Genomic DNA, 13,406 nt, shown 5'->3' with positions numbered 1-13,406 from the left:
TTTATATACTGTATATTTTTGGAAATTAATAAACTGAGCTGGCAGACATACAACTGAGTCGAATAGAGGTTCAATTTAGTTGACAGTCACCTGCATAGGGATAACAGACATTAACTTTGTAGAAGTTAATTTCATATTTTCCCCCTTGTGCTAATATTCCAGAGTAAAAACAATATATATTTTTAATTAAACTCTCTATAGGAATGGAAGGAAGTACTGGGTAGTTTAAAGAGGTATTCAAGGAGGCACTTTGAGTCAAATTGCTGGTTACTTTGAACAGTCAGTTCAGGTACTTAATACTTGTGTTGAGTGCTGACATCATTAAACTGTGCTGTCTTGCATTTTAATTATTTTTTTTGTTCTCATGCTCTGAGCTGCAGCCTGGGTGATTAGGGACAGGACCATGGGAATGTGAGTGTGTTTGTTTTTAGAAGGAATGGGAGGAACGGTGCGGTTTCCCAAAGACTACATCAGGGAGTCTTTAAACCCACTATGAGAAAGAGGAGAGACCCACACTGCTGACAAGGTTAGATTAAGAGAACAATTAAATGTATGGTAAACATAACAACCGTCTCAATTTAAAAGTTTTAAACGTATGCATAACACAGATTTATTTTCCTGTTAAATGTTTTTTTTGTGGCACTGGTTTTAGCTTCAGCGTTAAATTGCTAGATATTTAAATAGCGACAGTAAAATTGTGTGATTGTGTAGGTCACATTTCATATAATGAATTATTAGTTAATAGATTTAGATGTTCTGAAGTAATCATAGGTTTGAATTTGTCAATGTTTAAAAAGGCTAATTTTCCTTTTTGTTTCACTTCATGGTGCACAAAAAATCTTTTTACTTGAGACCTTGGTCTTTTGTCCAGCCCAAATGACAGCATATGTAGGAGTAGAGCTTTAGGGAGAGGGAGATCCTTGAAAAATCCTTGGCCATTTATTTGTGAGGCCCAGTGAGTCTTTAAGTGTCAGATTATTGTGGAATTGACCTCCTTGACATCTCAGAAGGAGGTATATACAGTATATATATATATATATATATATATACTGCTCAAAAAAATAAAGGGAACACTCAAATAACACATCTGAATGAATGAAATATTCTCATTGAATACTTTGTTCTGTACAAAGTTGAATGTGCTGACAACAAAATCACAGAAAAATCATCAATGGAATCAAATTTATTAACCAACCTGGATTTGGAGCCACACACAAAATTAAAGTGAAAAAACACACTACAGGCTGATCCAACTTTAATGTAATGTCCTTAAAACAAGTCAAAATGAGGCTCAGTATTGTGTGTGGCCTCCACGTGCCTGTATGACCTCCCTACAACGCCTGGGCATGCTCCTGATGAGGTGGCGGATGGTCTCCTGAGGGATCTCCTCCCAGACGTCAAAGCATCCGCCAACTCCTGGACAGTCTGTGGTGCAACGTGACGTTGGTGGATGGAGCGAGACATGATGTCCCAGATGTTTTCCTAAATCGGATTCAGGTCTGGGGAACTGGCAGGCCAGTCCATAGCTTCAATGCCTTCATCTTGCAGGAACTGCTGACACACTCCAGCCACATGAGGTCTAGCATTGTCCTGCATTAGGAGGAACCCAGGGCCAACCGCACCAGCATATGGTCTGACAAGGGGTCTAAGGATCTCATCTCGGTACCTAATGGCAGTCAGGCTACCTCTGGTGAGCACATGGAGGGCTGTGCAGCCCTCCAAAGAAATGCCACCCCACACCATTACTGATCCACTGCCAAACCGATCATGCTGAAGGATGTTGCAGGCAGCAGACCGCTCTCCACGGCGTCTCCAGACTCTGTCACGTCTGTCACATGTGCTCAGTGTGAACCTGCTTTCATCTGTGAAGAGCACAAGGCACCAGTGGCGAATTTGCCAATCCTGGTGTTCTCTGGCAAATGCCAAGCGTCCTGCACGGTGTTGGGCTGTGAGCACAACCCCCATCTGTGGACGTCGGGCCCTCATACCATCCTCATGGAGTCGGTTTCTAACCGTTTGTGCAGACACATGCACATTTGTGGCCTGCTGGAGGTCATTTTGCAGGGCTCTGGCAGTGCTCCTCCTGTTCCTTCTTGCACAAAGGTGGAGGTAGTGGTCCTGCTGATGGGTTGTTGCCCTCCTATGGCCTCCTCCACGTCTCCTGGTGTACTGGCCTGTCTCCTGGTAGCGCCTCCAGCCTCTGGACACTACGCTGACAGACACAGCAAACCTTCTTGCCACAGCTCGCATTGATGTGCCATCCTGGATGAGCTGCACTATCTGAGCCACTTGTGTGGGTTGTAGAGTCCGTCTCATGCTACCACGAGTGTGAAAGCACCACCAACATTCAAAACTGACCAAAACATCAGCCAGACAGCATAGGTACTGAGAAGTGGTCTGTGGTCCCCACCTGCAGAACCACTCCTTTATTGAGTGTGTCTTGCTAATTGCCAATAATTTCCATCTGTTGTCTATTCCATTTGCACAACAGCAGGGGAAATTGATTGTCAACACTGATTGACAGCAACACTGTCAATCAGTGTTGCTTCCTAAGTGGACAATTTGATTTCACAGAAGTTTGATTTACTTGGAGTTATATTGTGTTGTTTAAGTGTTCCCTTTATTTTTTTGAGCAGTATATATATATATATATATACACACTGTATATATATACTGTACCTAAGGTTTTCTTGAGAAAAGCAAACGGTAGCTTGATTTCTGTTTTGAAAGGGAGAAAAACGCTACACAACATCAAGGTTATAGATATGTAAGCTATCATGCGAATGTTCAGATTCTCACCAACAGCGATGACATCACTCTGTAAAATTACAAGGACTAAATTGCCCTTACAAGTGAATGGTACACATTTATATGACCTGTATAAAAATTTTAGTACTTTTTATCAATTCCTCGCAGGTCTCGTCATAGACTAAAACATATGTCATCCTCCAGACTGCATCCAGGCTTTTTGCTTCTCAGTCCAAGATTGAGAAACAAATTAAAGTTTGTCATTCATTTGATTAAAGAAATATTAAATAAAAGTAAAAAAAAAACTAAAAGTTTTTGTCATTTACCTGCTAGGTGTCTGCCACAGTGCTTCAAGGAAACCATGTTATCTTCCTGGTAAGAAGAAAGTACATCCGTGGTGTACCAGCCTTCCTCTGCTGCTTCTCCCTGCTGCTAAAAAAAGGAAGCACATCCACTTTATAATATCTGATGTTAACATTTAACACACTGTATCAAAAGAAAGAATTTTTTTTTCTTTTTCTTAGACATTAAATCAAAGAAACCTTTTGTATTTTAGATCAGTTAAGATTAACTAAATTTCTTGTTTTTTGTTTTTTTTCTAAATTGCACATGAGAAAGAGATTTTTCTATAATGGGAAGGAGAAATAAGCTGTTTCCTAAATGGCAAACAAAAAACAAAAAATAGGTCCAATTGAGAATTTATGGCAATATTTGAGGATTGATATGAATAGACCCTCTCTGTCCAAACTGAATGCATTGAGCTAGTTTGCAAAGGATGAGCAAAAAGATTCAGGCTTTAGATGTGAGAAGCTGGTAGAGACAACCCAAAAGGCTTACAGCTGTAATTGCAGTGAAAGGAAGTTGTACAAACCCCATGTATTGACTCACATGGGAGGTTGAATATAATGATATTGTACCATTTTCAGATTTTGCCATGCCACGTATTCCCGTCTTTCCTCTCAACATTTACAGTATTCATATCAATTTGTGTAATTTTGTCAAATAAAATCAAAACAAGATTTTATTGCAATGTGGTAAAAATGTAATAAAAAGCTCATCGTACGAATACTTTAGCAAAGGTCCATGGGAAGGTTTCAGTGGTTGGCGAGGAAAAGAATGTACTGAAATTTTCATTTATTTCCTCATCTTTTTATTAAATGTACATCAGACATTTAATAAAATATGGTGCCTGGTGAGAATATTCACCATCATCACGTCAGTCACTAATTTGATCAGTGAGCGGAAGTTTAAAGAAGCAATATATTGGTTCTCTTCCTTTTGTTGTTAAATAGACAGAAGTACAAATTCCACATAAAATCTAACAGTGACTTTTCATGAGCTGCACTGTTTTGTTTTTCCTTTTGAAGATTTAAATTTTGACTTTTGCCACATTGCCTCTGTTTATCAATCAGTTTTGAGGATTGCAAGATTTTAATCACAAGCCACTTCCCCAGATTGCTAACTTCCCTTTTTTAAACTGTTATTTCATTGTATCCAACAGTTTTGTGTTTGTGTGTCTCTCTGTTGAGTAATGCAACACCCTAACGTCATTCTTAGACCAAGATAACTTCATTAGGAAATCACTTTGTAAAATTTTATTTTGACTGGTTACAAATATGAGCTTTAGCAGAATAAATGGCACAATAAATGATTCAGGTTAATTATTATTATTATTATTATTATTATTATTATTATTATTATTATTCAGGTTAATCAAATCAGACAAAAATTCATGTCACGTTTAAAAAATGTGCAAAACATTTGCACCCTTTTACAAGACAGAAAATAAGCTATGGGATAAAAAAAAAAAACAACTGAAGGATTTTAAGAAATACTGCCTTTTCAGGAAAAAAGACACCATGCAGTACAGTCAGCAGCTGTGGCCTCATCACGGTTTGCTCATCCTTCTGAATGAGCTCTGCTTAATTTTCTTAAATTGAAAACACGTGGGCTACTTCTGAAATGTAAATGAAAGAAAATAAAGAATAATCTGTTAGGGTCAGAGGTGCTGTCATGCACCTGGATGTGACTGTCCTTGTAAATAAAACAAAGGGATGTCAGCAGTATTTCTTTCGCATTAAACCCCAAGACTCTCTGTGTTTTAGTCCTTGCCGTTTCCATTGTGCTATTAAGCATGTCTACTAATAGGGGTGATTTGCTGTGAATCACATGCTCTTACAAAGACTGTGCAAACTCACATGCCCATTCAAAAGCTACAGGGATTAAACGGAAAGAGCTGCTACATAAAGCTGTGTGCAAAAAATAAAAAACCTTTAAAATGAAGAAATTAACCCAGGTGAAAAAAAAGTATACTTTGGTATACTTCAAACATACTTAAATTTGTGAAAGTACACTTTAAGTATACTAATTATTAAGTGTACTACCAATAAGTATATCTGAAGTATACTAAAAATATACTTGTACCAATTTCGAAATTAGTACTTTAAACACACTTAAACATAATTGTACCAAAATTCACTTTTAATATATTAAATAAAAGTATACTTTAAGTGAACAAAATATGAATGAATATGTATGAATTTTTAAGTGCCTTAATAATACTATTTATTAAAATTGCATACAATAAAAAAATGATAATCATGATGTAATTTTTAAGAAAGTATCCAATCCATTTTCAGATGTGTGATGTAAAACCTTATAATCAACGACATTAGCTCCAGTTCACACTCCAGACCAGATGGTGGCGGTATTGCACACTTTCATCTATTTAAAAAACGCCACAAAGAGAAGAAAAAACTTGAACGCAGGGAAGATAAGAGACGCTGTTCAAATTCGCCATTTTTACTCGCATAATGCCTTAAAAGTAGAGAAGACCTTGACAATAGTTACTAATTTTGGTAAATTCAAGCTGGTGACGTCCTAGATCGAGTTAGACGACAACACAACGGGACAACAACCGATGGAAATGAAATGTGGGTCACAAAAGGAGCCCGGAGGGATGAAGGCTGCTAAGTGTTGCTAGCTGGTGGTAAGTTTGTTTATTAATTATCTTTATTTAATTATAAACAGTGCAGTAAAGATTACTTACGTTGGTTTCTTAAATAATTGTTTTATCAATTTTATTGTGACTTGTATGATTATTACAATAGGAATCATTCAGCTATAACTTCATGTTATAACTGCATGGAGGCTGTTTGTTGCGACTTATACTTGAATTCATGAACTAACCTGGTTTTAATTAAGCTCCATAAGACAAAGAGACTTTGATATTGTGACGTGGTTGTTGTTCTAACTCGTTCATTAATGATTTTATCTTCAACATATATTTGCAGTCTAAGCAAATGAAGATGAAAGAGGAAGCCAGAGAAATCAGGTGTTAGAAAACCTAAAGACTTTCCTGTCTCAGAAGAAGCTCTGACTCCACCAGATCACCAACCAGCTCTAAGGATGAACCTCCACATCGTCTTCATGATGTAAGTTTGTTTTTTCAATGAGGAGCTAGCTACATTTTCAACAACAAAAACTGCTGTGTTACCAACACCAAGTGCTTAATAAACAAGATTTGATTTAAAGGTAACTGGAAAGATTTTTTCTCTTCTTGTTAATCCAACATTTCTCTTTCATACATTTTATTTGTTGTTGGCTTTCAGGGCCCTGTGATGGACTGGAGACCTGTCCAGGGTGAACCCTGCCTCTCATCTGATGGCTGCTGGAGATGGGCACCACCAGCCCCCCTCACAATGATCAGTGTGTTCAGATCATGGATGGAAAGATTTTAAGGTAGTTTGTCTCCTTAAGTCCACACTTAAAACAGCTTCATAGTTGATGCCAACATCAACTGATTCTATCACATTGCTGACTATTTCTTTCTACTTCTAACAAAACAGGCAAAGATGACACCCAGAAATGTTTTTCCACCCCAGGCATCCGGTCCCAATCATCATCAGTTCTGATGATGTCACATACACAGCGAGTACAAAACGTCTTAAAATTGTAGGTATTATTTTTTTATTTGCCATTTTTCTGTCTTCTTTAAATACAAATGCTTTCTCTGTTTAATTGCTCTATTGTTCTTTTTTGTAGGTTCCTGTAAGGTGCAGTGAACGAGAATGTTCTGTCGTTGATCCTCACTGTCATGTTTTATTGTCACACTGAAATGTTCATGTGTTCACTTTTGATGTGTAAACGGATCATTTATGTAAAGTTCATAAAGTTGTGAGTAAAATTGGACAATTTTAAAATGTCGGTAATAAAACAAAATATTTGAATTAATTTTTCCATGTAATTGTAGCCTAGAACAATGTAAGTACTGTAGTGTAGTTATGCATGTCATTTACAAAATAGGTACGTAGGAATAAAATGTAAAAAATTAAGTGTAATTTAAATACATTACTAGTAATGTATACATTACATTATTAATACACCCTTGTCCCTTAGTGGGGTCAGGAGGGTTGCTGGTTCCTCTCCAGCTAACGTTCCGGGTGGGATACACCAGTCGCCAGTCTGTCGCAGGGCAACACGGAGACAAACAGGACACACACTCACACCTAGGGACAATTAACCTGACAGTCATGTTTTTGGACTGTGGGAGGAAACCAGAGTACCCGGAGAAAACCCACACATGCACAGGGAGAACATGCAAACTCCATGTAGAAAGACCCGGGGCTGGGAATCGAACCCAGAACCTTCTTGCTGCAAGGCAACAGCTCTACCAACTGCGCCACATATATACCTTATTTATATCAATAGTATATTTAAAATATATTTGAATATTTGAAGTATATTAAATATATATATTTTTAATATAATTCTGAGAATTATTACACTCAAAATATAATAAAGCTCTGAAATATATTTAAAAAGTATACTTTAAGTACACTTGAAGTTGTTACAAAAAAGTACATATAGTATACTAAAATATACTATTAGTTGTAATTTAATACTATTTAAATACTATTAAAGTATACTAAGCACAAAATTAGTTGTTCCAAAATAGTACAGTTTAAGTGCATCGATAAAAGTATGTTAAAATGTAGTATACTAAAGTCTACTTTCTTTTCATTTGGAAAATCCTCCCAGTAAGATTGAAGGAGGTTTTTTGCAGGTTGGTATGAAAAGCCTCTCATTCTAACAGGGCTTAAAAGAGTCTACATAAACAAAAGAGATGTACATCTACAAGTAGTCTGAAAAATTTGTGGTGCACTTCACGAACAACCTGAATGTTTTCTGGCAAATACTAACATACAGATCCTTACTCATTTTTGTGGTTTTCCTAGCATCTAAATTTAGAGAACAGGGCCATTAAACATAAGCATTTAGTTGCTTAGACACAGGTAGAAGCATTCTGTAGTTGATTCTCTTCTGCAGCTTTGTCCTTAAATGTTTGGTCAGGAAAGTGAGTAAGCAATTCCCTCTGTGAGCATGAACAGGGAAGTTTCTATGACGAATGTGGACTGAAAATATCACATTGTCTGATTATTATTAAAATGTCTGATCCCGACCTTCTTGTTGTGCACAGCTGATTTTCATATGAACGTTACTTTCATTCAAACATGACTTAACCCACCCACTGTAAATAGTCTGCAGCAATATGTAGGTGGCAAAAACTGAATATTTAGTCAAAATGTGCATAATACCCTTGTTTTTTTGTTGTTGTTTTTTTAACATGTCACAACATATTATTGCCATTTTCTTAATTCAAAGCCAAAGAATAAGATAAAAGAATGAGTCAAACTAATTAAACTTTAGAGGACTCTCATGGTTGGTAATTCTCTCGTGGGATTTTCTGATACAGAGCAAAACAATGCATCAAATTACAGCAGAATTGGCCAGATCCTCAAGCAACATAGCACAATACCATCATCATAATCTACTGTCAATATGATGTCCTACTTCTGAAATGTTTTACTTTTTCACCAGATGTAATGAGACCTGGACCTTCTAAAAGGTTTCACGTTTATCTTAACAGTCCACAGAAAATGTTCCCAAAGATCTTGGGGAGCATCATTGTGTTTTTTGGCAAATGTAACAAGGTGCTAAATCAGTGGTCCCCAAACCTTTTCCTGTGAGGGCCACATAACTTTTCCCTTCTCTGATGGGGGGCCGGAGTCAGTTTGTAACAGAAAAAGTGTTACACGTTTATCACCTGCGCTGCCGGAAATTGTTGACTGGGGTCGGGGGCGTTTCTAGATTGATTTTTACCCAGAAAGCACATGGGCAAAAACCGTTAGTGAAATGGTCACTGGAACTGACTACTATATATTCCATTAAGGGAAAGTAACGTTAACAAATGAATTCCTCATATGTTAACGTAAAGGCTCGTTTTGAAGTACATTGCTTCGAAGAATTCAACCTGGAATGCTGCGTTCATAACATGTGTGTTCATCTGCTCTACCGCTGGCAAACAACTGATTAAATAACATAAAAGTCATGCAAAACAAAACACCCACAGTTTACAGGACACCGGCCGGATCCGGCCTTGTGTGTACAGGTCGGGGGGGAAGTGCCCCCGACCCATACACTGCAATATAGTGCAGTATTTTCTGCACTGGATTATAAGGCGCACCTTCAATGAATGACCTATTTTAAAACTTTTTTCATAAATTGAAATTGAAGGTTTTAGGTGCGCCTTATAGTGCGGAAAATACAGTATGTATTTTTAGGTACATAGTGCCATTTTACAACACAATCAAGTAACTATATTACTTTCAGTTGTTATAAAATACAATAATGTATCACTTAAAAGAAATTTAGCTTTGTAATTTTGCCAAATTACATAGTTAATTTTGCAAAATTAAATTAAAGAGACAAATTGTGTCCGTCTCTTTAAAAACTCCTGCTCCTCCTGAAAATCCACCTGCGGGAAGTGATCACAACAGTGCGCCTCTATTAAACATTTAGTAACATTTTTACGAGCGTTGCACCGAGAAGTAGCTCACATTATGAACTCAGCTGATGTGCAGTTCCACCAGGTGTTTGCTAATTGGTGCCAGCTAGTCTGAAGGAGCTGAGTGGGGGAGAGCTGCTCTGTGAGGCGGAAGCTCCGATGATTGGAAACTGCAGCTCCACAGAGGAGCGTTTTGCACAGCTGAACTGTTGCCACGGGAGATTAAAGGATTTCTCAAATATGCATGAAAGAATCAAAGCAACAATCTAGGTATGCTTTTGTCGAGGGAATAACATTAGAGCTCAAAAAAGTCGATTTTACATGATACTGCTCCTTTGAATCAAATTCTCGTTTGGAAACTAAATTTTGTACTTTGCCATTTTACCTTTATCTGATATTAAAATTTGTGTGACGATCTGAAAAATGTAAACAAAGAAATGCAAAAACAGCAACAAATCTTTAAAGGAGCAACCAGCTTTCATGACACTGCATTCCCATCCCTCCTCGTGTTGCAGTAGCGTCTGCACGCTCAAAGGAAGTCTGGGAATGTGATCAGAAATCTGAAAAAAGCAGGGTCACGTCACAGCTAACTTTATCTTACAAGTCCTCTTATTACAGGAAACACAAGGCTGTTGTGTTGTCAGGGTCAAGAAGTTTTTGTTTACATTGTATGAGTCAGCGTCAGGCAGAGCCATAAAAAAAAAAAACATCAAGGAATTTGGCTTGCTTAAATGAAACTGTATTCACGTTTTCTCACCAAGACAATGCCCAAATCATAACACGCAACAATAACTGCTCTGGAAATTATGGACAACTAATTTGTATGCTGCGTACAAGAAAAGAGGCAGAACAGGATGTACTGCCTTAAAACGCTGGCGTCTTTCAGGATCTGCTCTAAGTTATTACAAAAATTTTCTACCAGGAAATTTGTGTGTTTGAGGGGAGGCTCATTAAGAAGGCAGACTCTGCAGTGTGGCTGTGTCTTGAAGGTGGTAGAGCAGAGGACGCTTGCCAAAATCCAGACGATTCTGTCCAATCAGAGCCAGTTCTCGAACCTGGTTTTCTCCCACCAGTAAAGTTCAGCGAGCACCAGATCCGTTCTCTCTCTCTCTATCGATAGAGACTTTATATAGGCCGCAATGCAAACTTTATGGGAAGATACATACACTCGCCTGTAAGTTTCACACAAGCTCGATTATTATCAAAATTGTATTGTTCAAAACTGCCTGCTCGATTTTTCTGAAACTATTATTCAGACTAAACATGTGTGTGTTGGGTCATGAATCGGACTCAATCATCATCACACACTCATTAGCGAATTGACTCTACACAATCATGGGGAAGGCTGCTGATGTGACAGATGGTCAGAAGGGAACAGCAGGTATTACAGACACCCTTTACAATGAGAGCAAATCATAAAACGTCATTCCTACAGAAGCTGGTCATTCAAAACATGAGCAAAAATACTATTTCAATTTGCGATGGGACAATAAACGGGAATTTTAGAGTAATTCCTGGGAGAGACATAAAAAAAGGCTTTCTCCCTCTCTTATTTCTGGCTACTTTGTTACTTGCATTGTAAAGTTGAGTTAAATAAGTGTTGCTAAAATTAACAATAGTAGTCATAGCTTTGTTCTGTATCAGTCCATATTCTATCTGTATGCAGATTTTCTATATTCAGCCAACAATGAAACTGGATGGAAGGTGACAATGACACTGACAATTTAAGCACTTTGCTCTAGTTTCCACTAAAGTCCCCCAAAGTAGCTTCACAAGAAACTGAAGCTCAAAGTGAGTATCCACACTTTAAAGAAAATATCTTTAAGAATAATCTGACTGATCAAACTGCTCTTCAAAAATACATATGGAATCATTTTTAAGTCTCAAAAATGAGACTCTTTGACTTTAAAAGAAATCAAATACATGTCAAAATAAACATCTAAATCATGTGATAACTACCAATCTACAAACAATAATTAAAACTCTGACCTCAAACTCTAAAACATCTGTAAATATTTCAAAATCTGAATCTTTCTCTAGAAGGAAATCTAAAATGTTAGTAAAATGTGAATCAGGTTTATATCTTGCATTAACTTCCAAACAAAGGTTTTTGAAAAATCTGTCCTTTTTATTTTTCCTCTCCGGGCTAAGTGATCTTTCCTCCACTGTTTTCTTCTGTCGTCTGACGTCCTTACTAGATTGTTCCTATATTGTTTTTCAGAAAGATTTGAGCTTACAATCATTTTATGGAAGGTTAAAGGGAAGGAAAAAATGTGCTCAGAAAAGTTGCACCAGCAGCAGGAATAATCACAGCCTCGAGAGGATTGCCAAGGAAAAATCAATTGAAGAATTTTGGGGGTGCTTCACGGGCAGTGGACTCGGGCTGAAACCAGGAAGCCACATTCCTCACCATCAATCCGTTCCTGAACCAGAAATGTCAGAAGCGTTTTCACGTGGGTTAAGGAGAAAAAGAATTGTACCGTTGCTCAATGGTCCAAATGTGTCTTTTCAGCTGAAAGCAAAGTTAGCATTTCATTTAAAGTCAATGTCCTTGATTCTCTATTGAACTGTGCTTGTATCTGACCCTTTTATCCAAAGCTGCACTTTAAATTGTATTGTTGTACTTTGTAAGACACAAACCAGTTTTTGTGAGCGTTGTGTCACCAGAGGAAAAACTCTGACACAGAAAACCTTTCACAAATGTATTTGAATCAAGATAAAGAAGAAGAGGGCAAAAGGCAAAGAAACGCAGCCAAGAATGATAAAACCATTTACAAGGGATGCTTATTAAAAGAGTGTGAACCCACTAAAAAGGTTTTATTCCTCACACAAGCAACAGAGTATCGCTGCGTGGCCCCTATGTCAAAAACATTTCAGGTTCACAGAAATGAGGTCTTTTGTTTTCCTATTCTTTTTGCTCTTTTGAATGAATTGTTCAGGAAACAAACACTTGCAAACCAATGTGGACTTCAACCCTGTCCAACTAAATGTCCTTTTACTTTAGTTTTCAGTAATGCCAAAGTCAATGCACATGCGTAACAATAATTTGAACATTTTTAACAGAAAATTCAAAAGCTATCTCTCCTATGACAGAGGCAATCCTTCAAAGCTAACTTTTTAATTAGTTAAATGGCAAAGCTAAAACTTTTTGGAAAGTCATAAGAGCTTCTTCTTGTTAACATGAGGTTCCACGTAGCTTTTTGCTTTCCTACATGCACTGTTTTTTCGGTTTTTTTTGTCACACAAATATTCAAAAGTTTTGACAAGCACGTCATAACTTTAGTGCTCAGTGCAAAGACAGTTCGGTCTCTGAGCAAACAGTGGGTGGGTAGGATTTTAGTAATGCCTACAAATGGGGTGCAACAAGGCTATTGGGTCTATAAACTTGGTCTCAAGATATGTGTAAATTATGCTTTTATAAAAGGCAAAGACGCCGTTATTTACAGATGTAGATGAAACTTTGTCTGGAGCTATATCTAATCCAGAGGACTCCAAAGCGTTTCACACCACATTCATTAACTCATTCATACGCAAATTCATACACTCTTGGTGGTAAGCTACACTACAGCCACTGCAACCCTGGGGCAGACTGACAGAGGCGACGCTGCCATACAATCAGCAACACCAGGGCCTTTGACCACCACCTTTAGTAAGACGGATGAAGGAATGTTCCCAAGGATACAACAACTGAGACGGATGGAGTGGGAGTTTGAACCAACAACCCAACATTTGCTATATAAATATCTACCACTAGGTAGCTCTAAGAAACCTTTCAAATTGTTGCTTTTTAATTATACTTACAATTTTTTCC

The 13,406-nt window shown here is 37.5% G+C and overlaps 1 long non-coding RNA gene across 1 annotated transcript; it reads left to right on the top strand.

The window, feature by feature from the left end:
- The first annotated feature begins 5,456 nt into the window (after positions 1 to 5,456).
- LOC145554176 (uncharacterized) lies at positions 5,457 to 6,879 on the top strand. Its single transcript, XR_014090216.1, has 5 exons — positions 5,457 to 5,737; positions 6,042 to 6,182; positions 6,360 to 6,489; positions 6,597 to 6,702; positions 6,793 to 6,879. It is a non-coding gene; the product is annotated as an uncharacterized LOC145554176 (long non-coding RNA).
- The last annotated feature ends 6,527 nt before the right edge of the window (positions 6,880 to 13,406 follow it).

The sequence above is a fragment of the Poecilia reticulata genome, chromosome 12 (assembly GCF_904066995.2).
Source record: "Poecilia reticulata chromosome 12, P_reticulata-male-v2, whole genome shotgun sequence".
In the NCBI taxonomy this organism is placed as follows: domain Eukaryota; kingdom Metazoa; phylum Chordata; class Actinopteri; order Cyprinodontiformes; family Poeciliidae; genus Poecilia; species Poecilia reticulata.
Note: the sequence above shows the minus strand (reverse complement) of the source record. Positions and strands in the feature narration are given on the sequence as shown.